This window comes from Schistocerca americana, chromosome 7, assembly GCF_021461395.2.
Source record: "Schistocerca americana isolate TAMUIC-IGC-003095 chromosome 7, iqSchAmer2.1, whole genome shotgun sequence".
Taxonomy (NCBI): domain Eukaryota; kingdom Metazoa; phylum Arthropoda; class Insecta; order Orthoptera; family Acrididae; genus Schistocerca; species Schistocerca americana.
The window spans coordinates 449,167,821-449,178,746 of NC_060125.1; positions in this window are offsets into that span (position 1 = coordinate 449,167,821).

The following is a 10,926-nucleotide window of genomic DNA, read 5'->3' on the forward strand; positions in this document are numbered from 1 at the left end:
TTATCGAAGGGAGATAAGGTGTTAATTACAGCGCACAGATTGTCGAAGAAACATCGGTTTCAAACAAACAAATTCTTTAACCTGTTTTGTGGGCCATTTCGAGTAAGGAGAGATATCCATAATAGTGCAGTGGAAGTTGAAACTTTAAGAAGTAGACATTCATGGGGAACACACCATATATGTAATGTAAGAATATGCAACAGTTAGTGAAATATAGAACTAAGACAAGAAAAGATTGACAATAGTAATTATGGCTGAGGTTAATTAATGTAAAAAATAAAGCGAAGTATGTAGGCCAAAGGACGACTAATCGTGAATCAAGTGAGCTGAAAATACATGTGATGGTATGTTGTAGGATTGAAATATTTTTATGTGAATTAGTCGTGCTAATTTTATATGTTTATTTTATGCCACGATGATGCGAGTCTTTGAGGATGCGTTTTGAGGCCGCGATGGAGCGAGCTTTATTATAGTGTGTGTGCGCAAGTTTGTGTAGGCTATACTGAGCCGTTAGGTAGTGTTATGGTATTGCTATGAGCATGTGGGATTTTGTTAATAATGAATATGGCAGAACGGAACCAAATGGACGGTGAACGAGAGGAATGAAAGGATAATAATAAGGTCTACATATAACGGGAGATAGAGAACGGAAAAGCGGAGGCAATGAAAGATTAAAATTGAGTCAGTCGTAAAAATGATTACCTAAAAACATCTAGAGAAAGGAGGACAACATATTGCAATATTTGAATGGCTGTATTAATTTTTTTGGTTCTACACGCATACTCCAGGAGGTAGTGATGTTTATGTGTAGAGAAACTTGAGGTCTACGAGTAATAAAGAAGGAAGACATCGAGAAGAGCGAGGCAGACAGGTTGAGTAAAATGAAGATTAGAAGGTGCCAAGTTATAAGAGCAACAGGTGGTATAATTTTTTGTTATTTGTGTAAAGGAGGGGTGAGAAAGGTCCAATGCTGTGAATCTGAGCGAAAAACTGAGTACTACATACGTGAGTGATTTCGAATGGATGTTTGATAGCAGAGAATGTGACTGGGAATCTTGGAATTATGAGGCCAAACAAGTAGATAGAAGACTGTATACATGACGTGTGAACCAGGAGATTAACCTCGATTCCCTAACCTCAACATTAAATCCTTGACCCAACCTAAACGTAAGAGACAGTTAGATTCAAAGTAACAGGAATATTTTCCGCGTGGTATTACGATCTACATTAATGGAGTGACAACAGTGACAAGTCACTGAAGACGTTTTTTGGTTTGTCACATAAAACTTCGTAGTGTTAGAACTTTTAAGGGTCGATGTGTAAGAGAGGGAGAAGTCACTGAGGATAATTTTAGTTACATATAAACTTGTGATTGAAACTGAAAGAAATATTTACTATGTGGTATTACATGAATGTCACTGAAGATGTTTTTTGTCACATAAAAACTTGTAATATTAAAAATTTTGTAGGTTGATGTGTAAGATAGGGGAGAAGTCACTGAGGATAATTTTAGAGTCATGCAAATTTGTGATTTAAACTGAAAGAAATATTCGCTGTGTGGTATTGCATGAATGTTGTGACAACAGTGAAAAGTCACTGAAGATTTTTTTGTCATGTAAAAACTTGTAATATTAAAAATTTTGGGGATTCATGTGTAAGATAAGGAGAAGTCGCTGATGATAATTTTTAGTCACGTGTAAATTTATGATTTAAACTGAAAGAAATATTTACTGTGAGGTATTGCATGAATGTTGTGACCAAAGAGACAAGTCACTGAAGAAATTTTCTGTCACATAAAAAATTTGTAGTATTTGAACATTTGGGGGTTAAGGTGTAAAGTGATAATTATGCGATTCATAGTACCTAAGTAGGATAAGTAAGTTGTAAGATAGGGAGAATACTAAGCATTGTTGGCTTGTGCAGATAATAGAGAAATGTCACAACCGGAGGTACGCATGGGCGTGCCATGGCACAGACAGTGAAGGCGCGCGGCAGTACAACAGGAGGCAAGAGCGAGCGTGGCAGAGCAAGGATAATGGGCGCTTACTGCCATGATACACACGTCAAAGATCAGCAGCATTACAGAGACACGGGGAGTGTTTAGATGGAACTATAGTAACTAGTGGATAAAGTGTTTTGTGTGGAGATCAAGACTGAGTGAAAAATAAGAAAAATCATAGACGCCAAGGTGGGTTGGAACTTAAGGGAAACAGTAGGATGCATGTGAAAATGTTCAATTGAGACTGATTATACATAAATGTTTGCTAACTGTAGCAATGGACAAACTATGAATTCAGGACATGAAGCCTGACGATGTCAATGAAATTATTCCTTGTACTTTTTCAGTATTTTGTTGTTGTTTTGGATTGAGGGTTGTATTTTGCAGTAAGAGGTGCATTTTGGATTAAGGGGAATATAAAGAGTGGTGAACTTCTCACTAAAGTCAGTCTGGATAAAGTGTTTTGTTTTTCTGAATTTTGTTGAAGTGAGATGTCATACGAAGTTACTGTGGGTTATACAAAGTGAGAGATGTTGAGTGTAGTGTACATGTATAAATTTTAAGAATTAGGAGTTGAAAGAGTAAATGCAATATGACACTAAAAGGACACTCAATTAGTGCCAGTGTACATGAAAATAATGTTTTTCAATATGAATTGTGTTTTGGGTTAGAAATTCGTAAGAGTAAATGTAGTATGACACAAAAAGGACATTCAACTAGTGCGACTTACACATGAAAAGAATATTTCTCAATAAGTATTTTGTTTTGTGTTAGAAATACGTAATAGTAAAAGCAATATGACACTGTAAGGGGAACTCAACTAGTACCAGTTCATATAAAAATAATGCGGTGTAACATATCCTGGGTGTAATTTATCTTCTAATTTGTCATAACTGTTAAGAGATGTAATTATTTTTCTGACATTGTGGAAACTTCCATATGAGTGAGATGGACAGTTAATCTCAGGCAGCAATTAGGTAAACGTCTGATAATATGGGTTGACAGACAAGCTTATAACGTCCTTTAACTCAACAATCTTGTATTAATTTATTATTTTTATATTTTGTTAACAATTTAAACAAATTGCCTGCTATATGTCTTGTGAAGTGGACCAGTATAGAGATTAGAGTCTCCTCAGTGCTAGGTCGTATATAACAAATTTCACATCATATTTTAAAAAAATGTGCGAGAATGCTCTCGCATGTCAAGTCCATTCTCTGGCCATTTTTTATAACGGAAGTGCTTGGTGATGAGAGGTGGCTGTTGTCTTTGGCAATGGTAACTCTTATTTATATTTCTAACAATCTAACAATACTTAATACAATTGATCGTCGTCTTCTGAGAACACGAGTTTGATCGAAATAACATCATTTTTAGGTCGTAATAATATCATTTAATTTACTAAGCACAGACTTACTGTCAGCGTCTGCACACCAACAACAAGTTTTAAAAGAATGACCCGTTGAATCGAACTGTTATTGTTGATTGAATAATTTAAGAATGCCCACTGTTCCCTATATTTCCTTATCCTATTGAGTCCACAGCAGGAGAGAGATAGAAATGAATGTATGAAAATAACTGCAGGAAGGATGTTTGGGGAGATAAAAAGGATCGAACGATAGTTAGCAATTGTGGGTGTACGATAGGGAACAACTAGTCGATAGGCAGCGATTATAGAAGCTCTGAAACTTCAGCCTTTGGCTGTAGGAAGGTTGAACAGTCTGCAAAACTCACGTTTCAGTCTTTGGGGGGGAAAAGTGCGGGATCTTTCTCATTGTGTAGGAGGGAGGTTTGACCGGCAACTTTAAACTGGTGAAATTCTGAGTCGCTGATTGGTTGGGAGCCGCCCCCACCGTGAGCGGTCAGGCGAGCAGAACGTTAGCGTGGTCCGACTCGTGGGATGCTGCTGAAGACTTGGACGAGAGAGGACGCTTGTCTGAGATGGGTCGAGTCATGCTCGATTTAGGTGTGGGAAATGTGACTTATTTATGATAAATGGTTTCACACTAGGTAAACAACCTTCTTTTGCAGCTAGACATAAAGTAAATCTAATATTTTGGGGGACGAAATTTACTTAGGTAGATAATGTACAGTAGTAGGTGATGTAAAATGGTTGCTTTCCTTTGTGATAGTAATTTGCAACTTTGGGGTTTCATAACAATTACGCGGTGCATAATTTAATCTGATTTGTTTGAGCAAACAAGTTCACTAGAAAGTGCGTGTGGCAATTTATTTAATTTTACACCTGGCACTCATCACGTGGGGCTGACCAACTATTTTATAACTAGTGGATGCACGAGTGCTAGGGACCTATAGCATGTAAGTAGGAAGTGTGCTATTACATGAAATATGCGTGATAAATTAAGTTCTGTTAGAAATTTTCAATTTTCTTACATATCTGCAGTCTTGAAAGATTTAGTATCGTGGATCCTTTGTTAAGGACACGTGGTATCTCATGTGAAAGCGTCTGTCGAAATTTAGCAAACGGAGAGAAGATAATGCTTGCTTATTCGTGCTTACTGGAATGCTGAGTCACGTGGGGAGATTTTCTGAATAATTAAAATTGCAAAGCGGGGAAAGAGATTAGTAAACTGAATTTTTGCTGCAACAAAGTAAGTAGTTCATCTTGAGTGTGTGTATTTTGTATGTGTAATTTTGGAACGGTTTTCATACTTCAAAGGGTGAATTTGTGCCGGGAGTAGGCAGCAGTACAACAGTGGCTATCAAAGTAAATGATCAAATAGGCGCGGAAGATATATAATAATTTTGATTCTCGGTGGAATAATTTTGAGTAGAGATAGTTACAGTATGGTGACAATCGGAACTGCTAACGGCTCGATCCTTACCTTTCTCCTGTGCATATGTTGGTGCAGTAATTGTGTGTGCATGTTGATTAATGGGTACAGTTGTGGAATATCCTTTTCTTCCGATCCAAAAGTAGGCACTTGTGTTAATAAGAGATATCACAGTTTTACTAAAAAGACAGACGAGTTAACGATAATTAAAGATACAAAGTCAGATGCGATAAATTTTACATTGTTAATAAGAAAGTCAGATGCGTTTAAATTACATTGGGGAATCTGATGCAAATTTCATGCTGTGTAAAGATCATCCACGTTAATATTTCTTTAAAGAGGTGAATTTTGTTTGATCTTATAAATAATTGAAATGCTCAGTGAGTAATCCAATTTGTTCTATAGAAATTCAAATTTGAGTCGGAACATTCTTTCTGTAAGAATAGACAAACCTTTCATTATTTTGCTTTATTGTCTGTGAAAAAGAAATTTTATTTAGTAATTTTATTAAATGTTTGAATGTCAATCATTGGGCCAAGCGGAATTGACATAGGTTTCAGGTTTGGCCATTTATGCAAAGGACCCGATAATAAATCCATTGCACATAGTGTTAAACTAAAGAAGCAGTGAGTAGCTTGCAAATATAATCATATAGCGTTAAATAAGAATTTATGACTCACAGCTCTCATGGTATAGGAAGGCACTTGAAACAAGGAAACCCTTTGAAGACTACCGAATGTTAAGGCACTGTTGCTCACCCTGTTAGTCTTCTTATCAACTGTGTTTGCTTCTAATTCATGTTATGTTACTGTTCCGACAGAACACACCGAACACCATCTCTATTGCTTCATAGCTACTTCTATGCTGTTTCTTGCAAGATTTATGTGTATAATCTATCGGCGCTAGTCTGACATCCGTTAAAGTCAGTTGTAATGTACAAAACAGAAAGTCGAATGCTGCCATGACCGTGCTAAGGTCAGCTACAACATAAAAAGTCAATCATGAAAACAAAACATTCGAACCCAAGTCTCTAGCAACATATACCTTTAAATTGTTCCTTAAACAGGTTGACATAGACGAGAACCGTATGAGGAACGCAAGAGCTTCGTGGTAGGCACAAGCAACTGCTGACGCTTCTCTGTGACCAGCATTTACAGTACACAGTAAAGGAGGGGCCCAGAAGGTATGTCGATCGCCACATTGTTCGTGGCTAAAGTAAACCATGTTCCAACCTTAGTTGCCCCCTGACGAATGAGCAACTTGAGCAAGGGGGAGGGGGCAGTGGGTGGCCAATGTCAGAGTATGAGGCACTGTGGGGACAGCACATCCGTTGCTACTCTCGACATACCACATGAATGGCAACTGCGTCTCATGGATGTTAACTATGGGCAGCCCTCCCGAAAGCATTTTAGAGACCGAGAGCGAAAACTGATAACAGAGCCAGAGTGGGGTGGTTTCAGCACCACCCGATGCAGAATTGCAGCACCATCCAGAGTTGGTGCATGAGAAGTACTTTGACTTGATTTCTTCCACTCACCAATGTAGAACACTAAAGAATTAGAAGCGGCATTAAAGTTGACTCTGTCGACACCTCGCCTTTCCGTATTGTTCCTGAAGGAAGTGCCCTCGGCCCTCTGTTGTTCACAATTTGTGTAACCTATTTAGGAAACCTATTTAGATTGTTTGCAGATGAGTCTGTTGTTTACACTCTTGCAGATTCTTCAGAAGGTCCAAAGTAATAGCAAAATGATTTAGACAATGTATTTGTGTGTTTCAATAAAGTGGCATTTAACCGGAAATAAAAGAAGGTGTGGGATTCTCCACAAGAATAATAATCATTACATTTTGCTTAGGTGATGAATAACACACATTTAGAAGTTGTAGATTCAATAAGTACCTTCGGATCACTATTACCAACAATATCGAGCCATCATATAGAAAATGTGCGAACCAAAGACGGCTTTATTTCGTAGAACACTTAGAAACTGAAACAAATCTACTAAAGGCACTGCTTGCACAACCCTTGTCCCTCGTCTTCTGGAGTACTGCTGTGTACTATGAGCTCCCTACCAGACAGAACCATCGGACGACAACGAAAAGGTTCAGATAAGAGCAGCTAGTTTCGCACTCTCGAGAAATAGGGAAAGTGTCACAGATTATGATAAACGAGTTGGTGTGGGAATCGTTAAAACAAAGGCAATTCTCGTTGCAGGAAGATCTTTTTAGACGTTTCAATCACTAACTTTCTCCTTCGAATTCGAAAACATTTTATTGACCCTCACAGTTACAGGGAGCAAAGAGGAAGAGAAATCACAGCTTCCACGAAACAAATTATTTTACATAGAACGAAATTTAGCTCTTGAGTGAAGTGCCAAGCTTTTACTCTTGAGAGAGCTAGTTACATTTATGTAATGCTAGACATTGAAATATGTCATCTATGACAAAGCTTTTAGTAGTTTTAGATTTGTATAATGTCTAACCGCGTTCTAATATTGTTTGGACTGTTATTAAGGCAATCGTATTATTTCGAAGAGTTTAGTAGCTGCTTAAATGGGTCTTTTTCCTAATCACTTTTGACATACATTGTACTTCTTGTCTTAGGCATTGCTGCAATGACTTCGAAACATCCAATAAACCACAGTGCGTGTCTTCAGTAGTAGGAGCAGGAGTAGTATAATCTTATCTTTTGATTTTTTCACCTGAAAAAACATACTATTTGCTAAAGAACATGATCGATAGTCCTGAGTGACAAAAGCTTTGAGTTGTTTATGTATATTCATCTAAAATCATTAACAAGGATTTTTCTGAAATTTAATTTCTTGACTTTAATGAAAAAATGAAGCAAGCAAACACAGTGTCCTGCAACTCAAATTAACCACAAATTATGGCAAAACGATTATCTCGGTAGATGAGCAACACTTAAGAAACTAAGTAATCACTTTTCTACAGGCTGAAGGCATTTCCTCTGTCTCTTCTTTTACGTCACATTAATATTGCTGAACAAACATTTATACTGCCAATAATGATTTTTTTATTTAACGACACGACTATGCATAATTACTTGAAAGAAAGGAACTGATTAGCTTCAAGTAATACGAACACATATTATTACAAATGATCTTGGCAGGGATGTTGTCCATAACTAAGTAACATGAACTTTTCCTAACGTAACCTTTCCTCCCCTCACACATGTAACTATAAAACAAAAACATTTACGCCTGCTCAACTGAAACATAGATGTGTAAGCAGTGAGCCGTTAACACATTTCGGTATCTTAGCAAACAAGTAAACAATAATTAATTAAGTAGTGTCAGCGTCTCGTGTGAAACATATATCTGCTGCTCGTCGTGTTGCATTTCTTGGCTACAACTCTCGCTGGATTTGTGGTGCAAGCAGTTACGACATAGATCTGGACTCGAAAAAATTGTGCATCCGCGGCAGGTGCATATCTGAGACGACTTACTTTTGTGAATGCAACAACTCGATGTCTCCATATTTTACTGCACAAAAGTAGCTGCTTATCGTGCACACTAGCCGTTAACTGCACTGCATCACTGAAAACTGACTGCTAGTCTCTTCGTGTGTTGAGCGCCAGGAACCAAAGTAAAACACGTAGGATATCCCCTTACGAATGCACCGGCAGCTCAGTTTTATATGCTGCTATCGGTGTGAGTAACGCACTACCTAATTTGTTGGCTTGACTCGTTGTGGTATCTGAGAAGCTGGTGGTGCTCCGTCGTTTTAAAACCCGATCGTGTAACATAGAACTAATTCCTAAACAATTTTTAGTAAAGAAAAATGTCAGCGAAAAATGTAAGTAAATAACAAAATGACTGGATAAGTCCCGTAAGATTAATGATGCTGATGAAGCCAGATAGTTGTAGTTTAAACCAAATATATGTTTACAACATATTATTCACAGATAAGTGAATTGTGGCTCACATGAACTGCAGATTCAAAATAAAAACAAGCAATATTTAATTATGAAGTTTGAGTAGAGCATTAATTAGAGAATCACTAGAGAGCAAAGTTCTTTAAACTGCACAGTAATTCACGATAGTTAACAGAACAGATTCAGAGTTAGAAAGCAAACTTTCTCACTATCGGTTATGGCAAGAATTGAAACTCGTTCTCCTGAATAACCACTGTGAAAAAGTACAAGTCCTCAACAAAAGAATACAAATATCAACCGCAACAAACAGTTATAGTCCATTGAAGTGTTAAAGTCTATGGCTTGCAGCTGCTCTAACCAAACTACTGTTACTTGGGGTGACAGTGAAATTTTGCTGCTGCGAAAATTTTCAACATCGAAAAGAGGTTATTTGATTTAAACAAAAAAACCTCAAAAATTTGTTGTTATTCTTGTGTTCCATAGACATCAAGAATCTTGTGATCAAGTGGGTATTTCTTACTGATCGCATTGGCCTCCACCATACAAAGAATTACTTTTGGAGAAATGCAAATGTTTACTGCTAGAACAGTTTACACTTTAGTAATTAGTTCTGCAGTGACACTTATATAGTTCAGTTGATTTCTTATATGTACCGTAGTTCGGTGTAAGTCGGAGTAATTTGCTTCGTACTGCTGCTGCTGCTGAAATAGTCGTTGCCTCAGTCCATTTCATCTGCTAACTGTATCAAGTTACGTGAATTCCACGAAATAATCCAGGTACCAAGTCGTTTTATAGAGGTTTATTTATGACAAGCTGCACCATTTCTTCTTAGTGGGAGCCCACTCCACATAACAGGCTACATTGTCGAAATACTGTATTACATAATTAAATTATTACATCTCAAAACTGTCTACAACTGTCCATTCTTGAGCCTAATGCTCCTCCTATTTATACCTTTTTTAACAATCAAGTCAACAAAACTATAGTGCAAATTTATTAAAGTAACAATTAAAAGTTTAACATTTTTATGAGTAACTATCCACAAAACCTTGCTTATTTTATGCTGAAACTGGCGTATACAATAAAAAAGACTTTTACATAGGATATACATCAAAATATATGAAATACTGAAAGATAACAACGCTAACCTAAATTTTCTTAATTATGGCTTCATTTGTAAATGCAAAATGTTGCGAACATATATTGGACAAGCGTGACCTACTAGTAACCAATGGAATAATAAATTTTATGAGATTTAATGTATTACACTAAATCACTTATTAGATACCATTGGAATTACGAAACTTTAAAAACGGGAATGTAAAACAAAAAGGTTGTTTTATTTCACTGCTCAGCCACAAAGTCTCCTCATCAGACTCACCAGTACAGACCTCTAACAAAACACTCCGAAAGGCAGACACCGACAAAGGTTTTCTGACGACTCGTCCTTAAATAGTCTCTGTGACATAACACACTACTGAATTCAAGACAGACATGCTAATAATGGCCACTATTCAAATTTAAAGCTAATTACACATATGCAAAATATACTAGATTACAGAGAAAACAGTTGCACTTATTTTGCAAACTCTCATTGAAATATCAAAACAATATTAAACAAGTTATTAACTAAGTTTACGTAGCATACCTACATCTACGACATGTCAATTCATACATAAAAGTATAGATATATATGAAATAGCAAATTGTGAATACTCATCGATAGGGAGTATTAGGTAACTTTCCAGGACACTCATGCCGCCTCTAGATTACGTATAACTATAGTGGATTTATAGAACTGCGCATTATCCTTTAAACCTTCTCTGTATAACGAAAAACCACTCCGGAGTTGCAAATTTTAATTTTTTTATTCACTCGATGCCTAGTTCCGGGCCGAGACTCATTTTCGAATCATCGTAACACAGTCAAAAATGATATTCCCGAAGGCTTGAAAACCATGTCAAAAATATGCCACGGACAGTTACAGCGCATACAGCTGCGAATTTTCTGTTGTACTGATTTGTCTGCATCATGTTTGTACGGTCTGTAACGTAATTTCGTCGAAAACAAATAATATTCCTATATCATTTCATCCATCTTAGCAGCAATTATATCATCTCCATCCTTCAGTCAGGATGCACACTCCGACCTTATGGTAAAACCCGCATCTGGCACTCAGGCACCTACATACCTTACATTCGTCACCCACCTTGCTCATTTCATCCGCTCGTTTGTAAGGC